This window comes from Microcaecilia unicolor, chromosome 2 (genome assembly GCF_901765095.1).
Source record: "Microcaecilia unicolor chromosome 2, aMicUni1.1, whole genome shotgun sequence".
NCBI lineage: Eukaryota > Metazoa > Chordata > Amphibia > Gymnophiona > Siphonopidae > Microcaecilia > Microcaecilia unicolor.
The window spans coordinates 239,157,708-239,175,242 of record NC_044032.1 but is presented as its reverse complement, the minus strand read 5'-3'; positions in this window follow the sequence as shown (position 1 = coordinate 239,175,242).

The following is a 17,535-nucleotide window of genomic DNA, read 5'->3' as shown; positions in this document are numbered from 1 at the left end:
CTCATCCTCCCCGTCTCATCTGCCCGCAACCTCGGAGTCATCTTTGACTCCTCCCTCTCCTTCTCTGCGCGTATCCAGCAGATAGCCAAGACCTGTCGCTTCTTCCTCTTTAACATCAGCAAAATTCGCCCTTTCCTCTCTGAACACACTACCCGAACTCTCGTCCACGCTCTCATTACCTCTCGCCTTGACTACTGCAACTTACTCCTCACCGGCCTCCCACTTAGCCATCTATCCCCCCTTCAATCTGTTCAGAACTCTGCTGTACATCTTATATTCCGCTAGAACCGATATACTCATATCACCCCTCTCCTCAGGTCACTTCACTGGCTTCCAATCAGATACCGCATTCAATTCAAGCTTCTCCTTCTTACCTACAAATGCACTTAGTCTGCTGCCCCTCACTACCTCTCTACCCTCATCTCCCCTTACATTCCCGCCCAAAACCTCAGTTCACAGGACAAATCCCTCCTCTCAGTACCCTTCTCCACCACTGCCAACTCCAGGCTCCGCTCATTCTGCCTCGCCTCACCCTATGCTTGGAACAACCTTCCTGAGCCCTTACGCCAAGCCCCCTCCCTGCCCATCTTCAAGTCTTTGCTTAAAGCCCACCTCTTCAATGCTGCGTTCGGCACCTAACTCTTACCGTTCAGGAAATCCAGACTGCCCCAATTTGACTGCCCCTATCGGACTGACTGTTCACTTGTCTTTTAGATTGTAAGCTCTTTGAGCAGGGACTGTCCCTCTATGTTAAATTGTACAGCGCTGCGTAACCCTAGTAGCGCTTTAGAAATGTTAAGTAGTAGTAGTAGTATATAAATACTGAGACACTGCGGCCATTTTAAATTCCGCAGGCTATGAAGATGTTGCCTCTTTGTATAGTGGTACGTGGGACAAGAAGATCTGTCTATAAAGAATGAGTACTGTGTGAGCCTGATGAAGATTTATTGTTTGGGAGAAATCGAGTATGGAGAAAAAGCTTTCAAGCTAAGTATCTGCAGTTTGAAATTTGAAGCTTGAATTTTGAAAATAAATGTTGATATTAGATAGATTTGAAGTTAAAACATTTTTTCTAAAAAAAATGATAAAAGTTGGATCACTGACGAATACATGCCCAGTCTAAGCAAAGCTCGGCTTGATATATTGAGCCACAGTAGTGGTGACATGCGCATTCGATAGATCCAGTACTGCTAACATAAATGTTATTTGTAAGAGGAATTGATAATTGATTTGGAGTTGGGTATTGATATTGGAAGATATAGGAACTCCTTCCATTGAGAAGTTGTGGATACTGCTGAAATTAGATTATCTGGATTGTGGCGTTTTTCAGCACTGGAATCTGAGTACCTGCCTGGATAACTTAAGACAGCTTTTGGACAGCACAAACTAGATTTTTTTTTTGTTACATTTGTACCCTGTGCTTTCCCACTCATGGCAGGCTCAATGCAGCTTACATGGGGCAATGGAGGGTTAAGTGACTTGCCCAGAGTCACAAGGAGCTGCCTGTGCCTGAAGTGGGAATTGAACTCAGTTTCTCAGGACCAAAGTCCACCACCCTAACCACTAGGCCACTCCTCCACTAGTTTACTAGTGACGAGGTCTCTAGAAGAAGCCGTTAGCGAAATGGATCACTGTCAGGACCTCAACCAACCTCCATGAAGGATTTACAATGCTGTATTACTAGTTATGATGTTCACGATTGATATCACAGTTCAAAGACTGGATTGAACAATGCTGCCAACTCTTTACAAGACACAAATCAGTGTCCTAAGTTAAGTGTGATTTTTTTCTTATTTTTGGATATATTACATGTTTGCTAGTTTGATAGTTCAGTTTGATGGGACTTAAAGATTTGAATGTTTTTTGACACTATGAAACTATTTGGAGGTTTTTGACCTATGATTACATTTTGACTGAGCACAATGTTGACTGGCTATATTCTAACTTGAGCCTCAGTATCATTGATGGCAGTCTTTATGAGGTCTTTTCTCCTTATTTTTAAATAAAAAGAACAAAAATAAAGAAAAAGGGAAAAAAGAAAATAAGCGAATGTGGTTTTTCCTGTAATTTTCCATATACACACCAGTGCATACTTTAGACACTTTCTAATTTCAATTAGTGTTATAGATCTTTTTTTTTTGTTAAAGAGGGAATTGAGTCAAATAAAATAGACATTCCACATGAAACAGATAGCAGCATGGAATCATTATGGATAGAAATTCTATGTGTGAAGGGAAGGAGTATTCTTGTAGGGCAGTACTACCGTCTGCCGGGACAGAACAAACAGACAGATGAAGAAATGTTTACAGAGATTAGGAAAGCTGGCAAATTGGGCAACGCTATAATAATGGGTGATTTCAATTAACCTGATATTGGCTGGATAAATGTTACATCAGGGAGTGCCAGGGAGATAACATTTCTAGATGTACCTGAAGATTGGAGGGTGGCCAATGTGACAACAATTTTTAAAAAGGGTTCTAGAGGTAATCGGGGAAATTACAGATTGGCAAGCCTGATGTCGATGCCGGGCAAAATAGTGTAAACTATTATAAAGAATAAAATTACAGAACACATAGGCAAACATGGTTTAATGAGACAGAGTCAGCATGGGTTCAGCTGAGCGAAGTCTTGCTTCACCAATATGCTTTATTTCTTTGAAGGCATGAATAAACATGTGGATAAAGGTTAGCTGGTTGATGTAGTATATCTAGATTTTCAGAAAGTTTTTAATAAAGTTCCTCATGAGAGACTCCTGAGAAAATTAAAGAGTCAGAGGCAAGGTTCTGTTGTGGATTAGGATTTGGTTACTGGCCAGAAAACAGAGGGTAGGGTTAAACGGTCATTTCTCTCAATGAGGAGGATGAACAGTGGAGTGCTGCAGGGATCTATATTGAGACAGGTGCTATTTAACAAATTTATAAATGATATGGAAATCGGAATGACGTGAGATAATTAAATTTGCAGCTGATACAAAACTATGCAAGGTTATTAAACACGAGAGGAGTGCGAAATATTTCAGGAAAACCTTAGGAAATTGGAAGACTGGGCATCCAAAAGGCAGATGAAATTTATTGTGGACAAATGTAAGGTGATGTACATTGGAAAGAATAATCCGAATGATAGTTACCTGATGCTAGGGTCCACTTTGGGGATCAACACTCAAGAAAAAGATTTAGGTGTCATTGTAGATAATAAGCTGAAATCTTTTGCTCAGTGTGTGGCGGTGGCCAAAAAAGCAAACAGAACGCTAGGAATTATTAGGAAAGGGATGGTGAATAAGACCAAAAATACTATAATGCCTTTTGTATTGCTCCATGGTACTTGTTACCTGGCTTGGCCACTGTTTGGAAAACAGGATACTGGGCTAGATGTGCCCTCTGCCAGCATTCAACCCAGATATTGAATGCCAGGCTGCCGGTGTTCAACCCAGATATTCAATGCCGGGCTGTTTCAATGCCGGCTAGTGCTTGAGTGGTTAAGTCGATATTCAGACTTAATTGGTCATAGCTTAGCAGGCAAAGATAGCCCTGCTTTTTATACGGCCTTATTTAGCTTCTAAGCCTGACCGGTTAAGTTTCAAATACTGGGACTTTAACTGGTCACAGTCCCAGAACGCCCCTAACATCACCTGCTTTATTTTGGTTCTAACTAGGCATTTTCAGCAATGATAACCCATTAAATGCACCTGAAAATGACTGGCTATCCATCCACCAACTCACTATAACAAACTTGGATTCAAAGTAAATTTATCTTTTCTATTTATACACTTAAAAGTGTTATACAATATTTTAAAGTGTTTAGAATGTGCTCAGACCATACTGTTTACACCCATTATATCCCCAAGAGGAATATGTGGTGGTGTCACAATGGAACCATCATTGCACATACGATGTTCCACCTCCTAATTGTGTATGTACATACAGCTGAGCCTAAATAGATCTTCACCACCAATATATACATATATCTATGATGAATATAAATCATAAACTACTCAAATTGGATGCTATTAAGCTTAAGCTCATGCCTCTACCCATAAAAAATGCATACAATACAGCATTTCTTTGAACCTCAAGGATATATATATATATATATATATATATATATATATATATATCCACACAGTTATTACACTTCCCTTGGGGTATATTGTGCTCGTGCTTGTGCTTCATTAAAATTACATATCAATCATCCGTTCCATTCTTGCCATCACAATAACTACTCCCTTTAACTCTGGCCGAGTTTCAAAAATCTTCATCAGAAAGGGAAACTGCAAGTAAATAAAACTCATTTACAAGCAAGCCACACATACAGGATAAAGTATACATTCGCAACGTGTCAAACATACTCAATATTTGAAAGCAAAATAAAATAACTTTATTTTGCTTTAAAATGTATCCATCCACCAAGACATGAGTTAATCGGTCGGCAGTCATTCCCAGCCAGTTAACTCGTGCTGAATATCAGCTTTGGGAAAATGCTTAATAAATAGAGCCCTTAAACTGGGGACAATATCTGAAATTTCAGCTCTTTTCATTAGTAATGCTCTGTTTATGGTAGATTTGGTAAGACTCTTTACAGGATAAAGAGCTGTCTACAACCCCTACAAGACTCTGTTAAACTAGTTTCAGTAAATAGCATGCGCATGGGTTTTCTTGGTTCTCCTGCAGCATGACTTTTGTAGACAGGGGTACACAACCTGTGCTGTAATTTCTTTTCTTCGAGTGAATGAGGGCTGATTAAGGACCCACTTGGTCTTTTCCCCCATAAAAGCCGTATCTGGAAATTAAACAGTTCCTGAAAATAGAAAAAATAAGAAATTATAGAACAGCATTAGATATATTTCTATCCCAAAGTTCCCTTCTTCAGAACAAAATACTTCAGAAGGAAAACAGCTTCACTTACCCCTGAAATTGTTATTGATCAAGAGGGGTCTATATTGAAATCTTTTATGTGCTAGAAAATTGGCTTTAATTGTAATTTTAATTGGATGCTTTAGGGTGAATCGAGGCTTGTACTGATGCCAGTACTCCGATGAATGCCAGCATCTATAGTGACCCCATACTCAATGGGCCAGATTCGGTCAACGACGCCCACAGTTAGGCGCTATTATGATCTGTGCTAAGATAATATTCTGTAAATGATGCTCTGCACAGAGCGCCCTTTACAGAATATTAACTCGGCAAGCTTCTCGTGCTTAACTTTGGGTGTGAGCCCTTATGCCTGCCAAAAGCTGGCGTAAGTGCTCAGACCCAAGTGTTGGAAGTTAGGCACACAAATGTAGGTATTCTATAACATCATATCCCAACCAAGTCCTCTCTCATTTAGGGCCCTGTTTACTAAGGTGCCCTAAATGAGAGAGGTGCTCTTTAATTGGCTCCTGTTGAGCATGTAGTTTCTCAAGATCCAGCATTGAGAGGCAATCTGTGCTTGTTGAATTACTTATCAACTCCCACATAAAAAATGAGAAATAGCAAGGTTTGTTCCATCCCTTCCAAAAGTCCAGAGTCACTATTTACATGACCAAGAAGGATTAAAGGGGGGGGGGGGGGAGTTATCAATATGGCCTACCATTAAGAAGGTTATTTTACTATTTACCCTAGTTATTTGTAACTAAATCTTATTACAGAAAATGGGACCTGGGCTAAAACAGCACAAGTGATAACATAACATGTCTTAACGATAGCAAATGCTAGGAACTTCACCCTTTATATGGGTGTTTTCCAACATTTACATGTGTACATACCACCACATCTATGTGTAACACCCTGACAGAAGCCACTCTTCCCTGGATTCTATATAGCACGACTAGAGATCCGCAACAAAATCCAGGCATATTCTATAACAGTATGAGTAAGTTAATTAACATAATGGACATAACATAACTCTTCCGCTCTACGATTTCCGATCGTGTCTGTTCCACGTGAACCTTATTTTATCACAGCATCACCTTGTATTTGTTCATACCGGAGTCGGCGAATGCCTCTCTGGCACTATATAAGCCACATTGAGCCTGCAAATAGGTGGGAAAATGTGGGATAGAAATGTAACAAATAAAATAAATAAGTAATCAGTGTTGATAATAGCACTTAACAAGCAATAATAAGCACTAATTGGTCATAATTAGAATTTATACGCACAACTCGCTAAGCATATTCTGTAATAAACTGCACCTAAATTCTAATGTGTACAGTTGAAAAGAAGTTTGGCTATGGGTGGGGAAATGGGCAGTTCATGGACGGTTCAAAATTTATACGTGTAGCTATAGAATATGGCCCAGTACGTGTAAATCTATGCACGGGGATTTACGCCACATTTTCGTTGGTGTAAATGGAGGCGTGTAGTTTTAGGAGCTGGGATATCAACTAAGCCTATTCTATATTCCGCGCCTACATCTAGGTGCCACTTATAGAATACGCTTAGGCGAAAATGTTTACCACACAATTTTTTAGGCACCTTATATAGAATCTAGCCCTCTGTATGTAAAATGGCTGTTCCCATTGCACATGCCAGCAATTGCAGATCCCAGCAAATACACAGGTACTCCTGCAGCTCCTGACACATACTGTATTTGACAAAAGACTGCATTCAACAAGCCTTTTGTAAAATATCTGTCTGGGAAATTTTGAATGTCTCAACTTGGACATCCCTTTTCTGACATAGATGTCCAATGCTCATTGGGTCTTGTTATGGACTTAGTGAATGGAGGAAGCTTTAGTAGGATGTAAATTGAATTTTGTTCTAGTGAGTTAGAGACAAAAAGCTCTGTACATTCAGTTCAATCTGCTGAGCAATCTCTTCCCAGTAATTATTTATTAGCTCTGTGTTCAGCTGAATTAGAGGATGCTCCTGTTTGAATTTGGGCACCATGCACCTTACAAAAAAAAAAAAAAAAGATTGAGGAAATGACTGACTAACATCTCAAGTTGGCCAATAGTTTCAGTGTTTGTTGTGCTCACTTTAGAGAGCAGCCCTCACTGTTTAACTTCTAAACAAGGTAGGAGACTGGCTGTTCTCTGTTACTAATTTACCAATACATATAGCAGCAAACTCTCACCAGTTTTAATAAATCATTCTCTCACAGTGACAAATTCTTTGAAGTATGTCAAATAAACCATAAAAAGAACCCCCTCTCCCCACATAAAATTCTTGAAATGAAAGCAACAAATGTGTTAGTTTACAAGTAGGTGTCCGTGAAGGACTGGTATCACTGGTCAGTTTTAAGTATTGATCGTGTAGGTGCTGTGGGACTCTTCTGAATCCTAGCCTTAATCCTGACCAGCACCAAACTTCGGTCCTAAACCTGGATCTCTGGTGAACAGTAGAAACACCAATTGGCAGAAAAAAAAAAAATCATGAAAACTAAATTTTATTATATTCTTGGGACCCCCCCCCCCCCAAAAAAAAAAAATGTTTTAATTCCTTTTTTTTTTTTTCTTTTGCCATGGAATTTGATGCTAAATATATTTGGTGGAGTGGCTGAAAGACAGAGTAATTCTTTTCCACTTCACTTGCAAAAAAAATGTTCTGCTTTTCTTGTAAACTGCAAAATGCTGCAGGATTGGTGATGAAGCCAGTTTCCCGTCTCTTAATTCTCCCATCAGTGTGCAGCATTTTTGCAATGTTCTGAAATTTTAGCAAACCCATTTATGACATTTTACATTCTGAAATACTCACTGAGTGCAGTCCAAGAATGAAGTTTTATGACACAAAAGACAGTACACACCAGGAGAGCTGATCAAATGACAGAGGGGTGTGATTTTAAAAAGTTTGAACTCATTTTTATTTAGAGGGTTTTTTGGGGGTTTTGTTTTTTGTTTTTTTTTTTAGAATCAAAAGGATGGGAAAGAAGGGAACTCGTTAGAAAAGTGAATCTGTAAATTCCAAGTCTGGTTGAATCTTTTCTGATGTTTGCTGGAAAACATAGGCCTGAGCAGATCTGTTTCTGGGTCAGCGGGATCCTTGGAAAGGAAGTGGTAAAGATAGGAAGGGACGTGAGGAAGAGCAAAGCGTGACTATGAGAAAAGACAGCAAAAACGTACTTCCGAGTAAACTGAGTGAAACTTAGGACAAAACTAGTATAAATGGGGGGGGGGGGGGGGGTAGAGATGAGACAGGAAGGGGTCAGTGGAAACCAGAATAAATGACATAAAAGAGATAATTTGAAAAGGGGTTGCCTAGTTTTAAGTGGCAGGAACACATGCAAATACATATAAACTATAGTATTAACAAACTGATTAACATGTAGGCACAAACATTTACAACAGCCATAAAGCTGGTGTAGTGATCGTGCCTTAAATGTAAGCTCATTTTCTGCCACTCGAACTAGGATTCTATATAGGAAAGTAAGAGAGTCTTTTACTAAGGCACACTCACATTTTTGGCGTGCGCTAAAATTGTGGGCGCTAAATGTTACAGATGTCTATGCATTTCTATGGGCGTCTCTAACATTTAGTGCGCCCACAATGTTAGCGCGTTCTAAAAATCATGAGTGTGCCTTAGTAAAAGACACCCTTAGTGCCTCCTTTTCTTTATTGAATATGTGCCTGCTTACTTTCTTATCCTAAGCACAGTGGCGTAGCTAGGGGGGGATGCCAGGGGAGCGGCTGCTCCCCCAAACGGAGTTCTGCCGGTATCGGCACCTATTTTTTTCTCAACATGTTGCATTGAAAATGTGTGCCGGCGCCAGCAGAAGTCTGCTCTCATGCCGCTTTCGCTCCCCCCGCGCTGCCAATCTGGCTCCGCTTCTGCCTAAGCACCTTGTTATAGTATTACCCTCAGGGTACACTTAGAAGTAGCCTGCACTGAAACAGACTGCAAATTCCAATTCCTATTGACTGGTGGTCATTTACTTTTTTTGAACTTGCTTTCTCTAAGGTATTGAGTTGGCAGCAGCAGCAGAAGCCAGGTACAGCAGCAAATCAGTTGATGATTTACGTTCCACTTCCATTTACACCCAATGCTGCTTGTTAAGATGTTTTAATGTGTATTGTTTTGCCTTTGTAAGTGGTGTGCTATTCCATAATGTATATTGTTATTTGAATATGTTTTCTGCAGTGATTGTCTATTGCCTATGTTTGCTTTTTCCCTGCAATACAAATTTCTTCAAAACAGCGGTAAATAAATTCTAGTAAATAAATAGGTTGCTTAGATTGATAAAGAAAGTCCAAGGCAGGAAGTTCAAATTTTGCTATGTATTTTACAAAAGGGTCACTGATCATGAAGCCTTTAGTAAAATATCTATATATAACACCATATCTATAAATATCTATATATAACACCAAATATATGTACTTGGCTATATGTACAGAAGGAACAGCCATTTTACAAAAATCATGTGCCAAGAAAAGAGCAGCATTACTTGGGGCTTAGTACATGGAAGAAGCAGTGTGTGCAAGTTCCAGCATTTAAGGGGATCTTTATTAAAGTGCAGTAAAAGATGAGCTTTTACTGCACCTTAACTTCCCATGGAAGTGACTAACCTGTGGCAGCTCAGTATAGCAAATTATATGAATAATGCTGCTTGCAATCCAGGGGCGTAGCCAGAGAACAGATTTTGGGTGGGCCTAGGCCAGAAGTGGGTGAGCACCAAGTGTTCTCCCCCACCCCACCCCCCAACCACCACCCAAAAAATCTCAGCTGGCGGGAAAACGCTTCTTTCCACCTTGGCCGTCTGCAGCAGGCATGCACTGAAAACTGAGCATGCGCAGGTGCCAGTATCGTGGAGAGTAGCATTTTCGTTACCATCATGGGGAAGTATTGAGCTGGCTGAGTTCGGGATCCCCACCAAATACCATGAAATGTGTGCTACTGTTGGGTGGGCCTGAGCCCTAAGTGGGTGGGCTCCAGCCCACCCATGCCCACCTGTAGCTACGCCACTGTTGCAATCAACCTCATAAGCAGTGTTATTCACACTGCCCAGGAACTTCCAGGTGCTAAGTCACAGACTTATGCTTCCAGGACACTTCTTAAAGGAGCCGGCCAAACTCCGGATGCTCCTCAAATACAACCCTCTCCCAATGATCCCATCCCCATAACCCCCCTCCCTATGCTACCACCTGAATACAACCCCCTCCTGATGCTCCCTTGTCTGAAGCACCGCCACACTCCCATAGGCCCGCCTCCAGGTGGATTCGGGGCAGGAGTGACTGGGGAGCAATCCCTAGTCACGCCTGCCCCTTGCTAGCCTCAGGGTTCAAAATAGTGCTGGTGACTCCAGTGGTAGTCTCGTGGCACTGTCACTAGGGGTCAAGCTGCCAATCACAAACACACAGAGAACCAACACAGATATAGATATACACACGCATACTAACAAGCCCACTCTTGCACAAGTACGCATTCACACACATATACAAGCATGTACAAATACACACACATACATGCACTGACACACAAACACACATGCTTACATATGAGTATGCACAGACATACCAGCCAACAAAAATAAATATATACTCCAAACAAATATACACACAAAAGGGGGTTGGAAAGAATTCCATGAGTCATGCTCTGCATGCTTTCCCTACTTGTTAGTAGGAGCCTTCTGGAATGACTCCATCTTGTTTTGAAGGTGTGGTCTCCAGAATTGAACCCAATTTTCCAAATGCAGTCTTAGAGATTTACAGAGGCACAATTACCTCCTTTTCCCTGTTGGCCATTCCTCTATCCAAACATCATCCTGGCTTTTGCTGTCACTTTATCTACCAGTTTGATCACTTTAATATTATCAGATGTTACCACCCCTAAAGCTGGCTCTTGTTTCATGTACAGAACTTCACCATCTATGCTATACTACTTCCTTGGGTGTTTGTAGTCAAATGCAGGCTTTAAATTTTAACTGCCAAACCCTAGACTTCAATATCTCAAACACATCCACCTTATTCTAGCACATGCTTTAAAGATGTACCTCTTATTCTTAAGGGCAACAGAAAAGGCAGTGGCAATGGTGATAGGAACATTCCCAGGCCAAGAAGGTCTTTACCTTTTAAGTGAAGAAAACATGTCTATGGAAGGCAAAACAGCATTTCATTCTTCCCATAGTCCTTTTGCTTCTCCAAACACGACAACTTGAAGTCTGGTAAAAGTCAGTCTAGCTCTGAGAAAGAGCTGTCAAAAACTGAAACTAAACAGAAAAGAAAAATGAGAGAAATAAATAAGAGATGTACCTTTTGGATCATTTTTATAATGGTTGCAGTGAGGGCACAGTTACTCCTGTTGGAAGTGCCAGCAGGCATAGCATGGAGATGGTAGCAACTCAAGGGAGAAAAACTAAAATATGCCCCCACATTGCTGCTGATTTTTCAGCTTTGATCCTAAGAAGTTATGTGGAGACAGAGTGGAACAGTTTTTGCAGCACTGATACAGAAAAATCCCTGGGACACGAGTTCTGCCACTGATTCTCTGTGTTGATGGCGGTGATTTGTAAAGGGTTTACACGCTGTCTGCATCAACTCTGATTCCTTCAAAAAGTCTTAGCGAAATGGGAGCCTGTTGGGGTTCGGAGAGCTTGCAGCATGCAGAGATAAGTGTCCTGATAGAGAGTGTTGTTACTCACTGCCATTGCCAGTCATAATAAGTATCAAAATATTTCAAAAAAGAAAAAAAACTTTTTGTATAAATATAGATACAGATTTGGTTGGAAGGGTTTTTTTGTCAATGATTAAGCCAGCCACAAAAAGGGTTCCATCCATATATTGGATGCTGATTGTGAAAATCATGACCCTGTGACAAGCATGAGACTTTTTTCCCCCTTATACCAAATTTGTAGTGAACCAACAATCTACTTTTTTTGTAGTTAAGTGGATCACTTATTTGCAAGTAGACCTCAGTCAATTTATATTTTCTTAAGGTCTTCTACTGATTCTCTGTGTGACATGGGAAAGTCACTCAGTCTAGATGTTTCTTGATTCGGAATGTTTGGCTTTGACATTGGCTTATCCTTCATGCCAGGCCTGAAGTGTGGTTATTGTTTTATAAATGTGCTCAGGTGAAAAGCACTACACAAATATGTAACTATAACAACAAAGAAATGCCACTTGACTGATAGGACTTGCAGCAGAGGTTCCAAGAAGGAACAATTTGGCACCACCAACCAGCAGAAACACAGTTCGTCCCCAGTGACAGATGCTGCCTTTGACATCACAAAAGCAAACCACAGGGTAGAAGAGGCTCATGCTAGTGCCACTGCAACTACCATAGTAACATAGTAGATGATGGCAGAGAAAGACCTGTACGGTCCATTCAGTCTGCCCAAGAAGATAAAATCATATGTGCTACTTTATATGTATACCTGACCTTGATTTGTATCTGCCATTTTCAGGTCACAGACTGTAGAAGTCTGCCCAGCACTAGCCCCGCCTCCCACCGCTGGTGTTGCCACCCAATTTCCGCTAAGCTTCTGAGGATCCATTCCTTCTGAGCAGAATTCCTTTATGTATATCCCACCACTCTCTCCGTGAAAAAATACTTCCTGACATTTTTCTTGAGTCTGCCCCCCTTCAACCTCATTTCATGTCCTCTAGTTCTACCAGACGGCAGTAATAATACACATATAAAGGAGCTCTAAAGGTGCCCCTATTTAATATGTGTGTGTATTCACAGACGCCTAACACTGATAGCAGAGAAGAGGTGTAGTGTTTTATTTTCCTGACACTTCACACTCAGAGGTGTCTAATGTTGTGTGTATCCAAAGTAGTAAAGGAACCAGGACTAGTACATGGGTATGAGGTGAACTAGGTGAAACTTTGGCCTTGGGTCTCTCCAATTCATTTTCAGGCCACTAGTTTCTCACCCATACCATCATAATTAGCCCATTTTCAGCCCTCCAGAACAATCCTGTCAAAAAGCATTATATCTATCTAATCTAGCTCTATATATATCTAGAGGGGGGGGGGGAGGGTTGTGTAACACAAAGTTTATTATTTATGCATTTTACAGGATTCTTCTGGGAGTGCTGGCTTTGGGTTGATGGTCTCATTTTAACATCCATTTACAAGGGTAAATAGGCTATGTAAACGTTTACCGCCCTACCAGTAGGTAAAACTGCATGCTAATTGTTCTTTGAGATTATATGTGGCTGTCAGAATCTATTGTCCTGCTCTGACTGCAGCTGATCTTTGCTGCCCTAGACCAATACCTAGCTTACCTAGTTAAACTGGCCTTGAGAGGAACCCAGAAGTTTCTTTGGGGTCAATATTCAAAGCAATTTACATAGTAACATAGTAGACGACAGCAGATAAAGACCTGTACAGACCTTCCAGTCTGCCCAACAAAATAAACTGATTACATATGGTATGTGATACTTCATATGTATATCTGATCTTGATTTGTCCTTGCCATTTTCAGGGCTTAGATCGTAGACGTCTGCCCAGCACTGACCTTGTTCTAAAATTTCTGAAGTTAATGTCAAAGCCCCTGAAAAGCTCCACTCCAGCCCATCCAAATCTATTCAGGGCACAGACCGTAGAAGTCTGCCTAGCACTGGCCTTGTTCTCTAACTTTTGAAGCCGAATGTGCATTTATCACATGCATTTTTGAATTCTGTTACCATTTTCTTCTCCACCACCTCCAGTGGGAGGACATTCCAGGTATCTACCACCCTCTCCGTGAAAAAGTACCTCCTGACATTATTCCTGAATCTGCCCCCTTTATTTATTTAGATTTTGCTCACACCTTTTTCAGTAGTAGCTCAAGGTGAGTTACATTCAGGTACACTGGATATTTCTCTGTCCCAGGAAGGCTCACAATCTAAGCTTGTACCTAAGGCAATGGAGGGTTAAGTGACTTGCCCAAGATCAGAAGGAGCAACAGTGGGATTTGAACCTGCCACCTCTGGATTGCAAGACCGGTGCTCTAATCACTAGGCTACTCCTCCATGCTGGGGCAGGCTCCTGACTGCTTAAATTACCTGTGAGGGGTTCTCCACTGATATTCAGCAGCACTTAACCGGTTAGTGCCGCTGAATGCCACCACAAGCTGCTAAACTGAAAGCTGGCTATTTTGTGGGTGGTCTAAGAGTGGGAAGGGAAATGGGATTTGATATACCACCTTTCTGAGGTTTTTGCAACTACATTCAAAGGTTTACATATATTCAGGTACTTATTTTGTACCAGAGGTAATGGAGGGTTAAGTGACTTGCCCAGAGTCACAAGGAGCTGCAGTGGGAATCCAACTCAGTTCCCCAGGATCAAAGTCCACTGCACTAACCACTAGGCTACTCCTCCACTCAGCACTAATATTCAGCACTAATATTAGAGTCAGTACTAATATTCATCACTTAACTGCCTAAATTAAACAGCCAAATCAGACCGCATAAATACAGTTCTATCTTTGGGGTCCTTTTACCAAGCCATGTTAAAAAGTAACCATCGCTGGTGTCAGCGCATGGGTTTCCTGCACGCTGAGGCCACTTCTAGTGTGGCGGTAAAATGGCCACCCTGCCATATTTTTTTTGTAATGGCCATGTGATAATTTTCCCATTAGCGTGTGGCCATTAACATGGGAGTCCTTACCACCACCTATTTGGGAGGTAGTAAGGGCTCCTGTGCTAATCATGTAGAAAGCGGTAATGTGCCTGAGCTTCCCAATTAGTGCAGGCATGTTACTCTCAGCCCATGGGCAGGCCTCCCACGCTGGAAAGTAAAAAAATATTTTCCAGCGTGGGATTAGTGCGTGCTAAGTGGAAAACCCTTTTAACATGTGGTAGGCCCACATTAGGCCTACCACGCCTTAGTAAAAGGGCCCCTTTATGAGGTGAAGCTTAGGCAGTTAAGTGCTGAATATCACAATCACATGAGAGATAGCCAGCCACATAAAAATGAATATTCAGTGCCTGTGCTTGGACATGGCCCGGCATTGAATACCCAGAGATATGCCAGTGGCACCTAAAAAAGTGCTCACCACTGCTGGAGGACTATCTACCTCTTTGTTTTTAAATTTATGGCTCTCTTCTAGGATGGAGTTCAAAGGTCATGGTGAGTGTCTGAGACTCCAGGAGGAGGGTGATTTTTGGAGCTACCATGCTAAAAGGGAGCGCTGAAAAGTAACGGAGGGGTTCTTTTACCAAACTTCAGGAAATGTTGGCCTTAGCGTGCCCTTACATGGGTTTTTCCTGAGTGCTAAGGCCTTTTTTTCTGCAATCAGAAAATGGTCAATTTTCTATTTCTTGAATTAATGACCATTCACTAAGGTTGCTAAACTGTAATGTAAGCTCTGATGTTAACATAAGCTTGAAAAAGTCAACTAAAGCACTAACTGTTTATGTACAAATTCAAATTGTCCTTGTGTTCTGAAGACCTCAGCCAGGCAGAGTAGTGGAGCAGCTACTCTCCTATCATCACTGGTCTTCGTTATTTTTTTATTTTTTATATAATTTACTTTCTTGTGACATTTGTTCTCTTTCTTTTTATAAATATACAAAAAATCCCAGTCTATCTTGGTTATGTCGGCTCCGGGGGAATTTTAAATCTGACATGAAATTATGTTTCACCATCCAGCGTTATAATGTCAGCAAGGATGGCAGGAGAACCTTTTTGGGGGTGGATCCTTGATACAGCCGGATGGCGAAACATGATGTCATGTCGGATTTAAAAATCCCCTGGAGCTGACATATCCAAGATAAGTAAAAGAATTTGGAATTACTATTGCCTTTACTATGTTTGAAAATGACCAAAAGTCATACTGGGATTTTTTGTATATTTATAAAAAGAAAGTGAACAAATGTCACAAGAAAGTAAATTATAAAAAAATAAAAAATAACAAAGACCAGTGACCATAGGAGAGTGGCTGCTGGAACTATTGCATGCTACACTGCTCCGCCTGGCTAAGGTCTTCATTCACTAACAGGCAGATGATCAAAAGCAAATGCCGGTGCTAGAGGCTGTTAGTGCCATACAAGCGCTGGCGTTTGCTACCACCCCATGATCAGAGCCCTCGAGTACATGAAACAACGTGCTCGAAGGCTCTTAGTGCAAGTAGCATACAAATGCATGCTAAACAGGGCTCTTAGCGCAAGTAGCCTGCAAAGGCATGCTAATCAGCGCTTAACGCATTCATCCCCCATGATCAGCATCCAGCGCGCCAAAGATTGGGTCGCTGGCTGCGACAAACCCTAACGCCAGCTCCGAGCTGGCGTTAGGGTTTGCAGATCATTGGGGAGGAATGGTGAGCCCTGTCCAGCATGCATTTGCATGATGGCATGCCCCCATTCCCCCCTACAGCAAACCTGCCAGCGAAGGCAGTTGAGGATGTCCAAAATTTGGATGTTTCTGTGACAGGGCAGTTGAGGACGTCCAAAATTTGGATGTTTCTGCACTGGGCAGTTAAGGACGTCCAAAATTGGATGTGTCTATGAGAAAGACGTCTTTCTCATAGAAACATCCAATTTTGGACGCACTTAACTGCCCATTGCAGAAACGTCCAAATTTTGGACATCCTCAACTGTCCCGTCGCTATACCTCCGACACCCCCCTTGAAATTTGGCCGTCCCTGCAATAGGGCAGTTGAGGCCGTCCATCTTCCGATTTAAAGATGGACGTCCTGCTCTTTTCATTGGTCTCCAGCCCAGGCCTGTCAAACAAGTGCGGGAGGATTGTGCTGAGCGAATGCTCAAGAACAATTCTCCCACACTTCTACCCCATAATCAGAGATAATTGTGCTGCTTAAATTTGCATGCATTATCTCTGATCATTGGTTTAATAGCGCCCCGCGCTGTTCCAGTGCTATTTTAGAGCGCTGTTTGGAACAGCGCGGGGCTTTTGATCATATGCCTGCTAGGTTGCCATTAGAGTGTGGCCATTAACAAAAATTAGTGCATGAGCTGTTACTGCTACCCGTTTTGTAGCGGGTAAGGGTTCACGTGCAAATTAGTGCACATTAATGTAGACATGCTAACTGATTAGTGCAGAAATGCCCACTCTCTGCCTCCAACACACTCCCTCCATGGGAAAAATTAAAATATATTTTAGCTCGCGGTTTGCATATACAGTTTGGGATCTTACAGTAGGATGCCTGAGCGCATCCTATGGTAAGCTCTTTTAAGCTGTAGTAAGTGCACGCTAGCGCTTACCGCAGCTTAGTAAAAGGACCCTAAGTGTGGACTTAGTTCAGAGAGAATCCCCAAACTCTTTTGTTCCACTGAAGGCTTCACCCCTGTTTGTTAAGAGAAGCTGCGTTGGCGTCCAGGAGAAGACCAGACCTGAGTAGTACGAATTCTGCAACTGAGTCAATGGAGAGCAGCAGCAGGAGCTCTTCAAAAATGTCAGAACAGTATCAGAGGAGAAACCACAGGAGAAGAAAGATCTTTCCCTTGTTCAGGAGAAGCACTTTGTATAATCAAAAGAAAGAATCATCTGCTAAAATTGATTACTGATAAAAGGCATCCCCAAACCTGGTACGATTTCTAAAGCGCTTCCTCTCAAGCCATCAATGTTATACATCTCATCGTAATTTTTTTCCTTGTTGCCAAGTCTTCATTCTCCTATGGTTAAAAAAAACCAAAACCAAAAACACGTATTCTGAGTCTGACAAATAGCCATCACA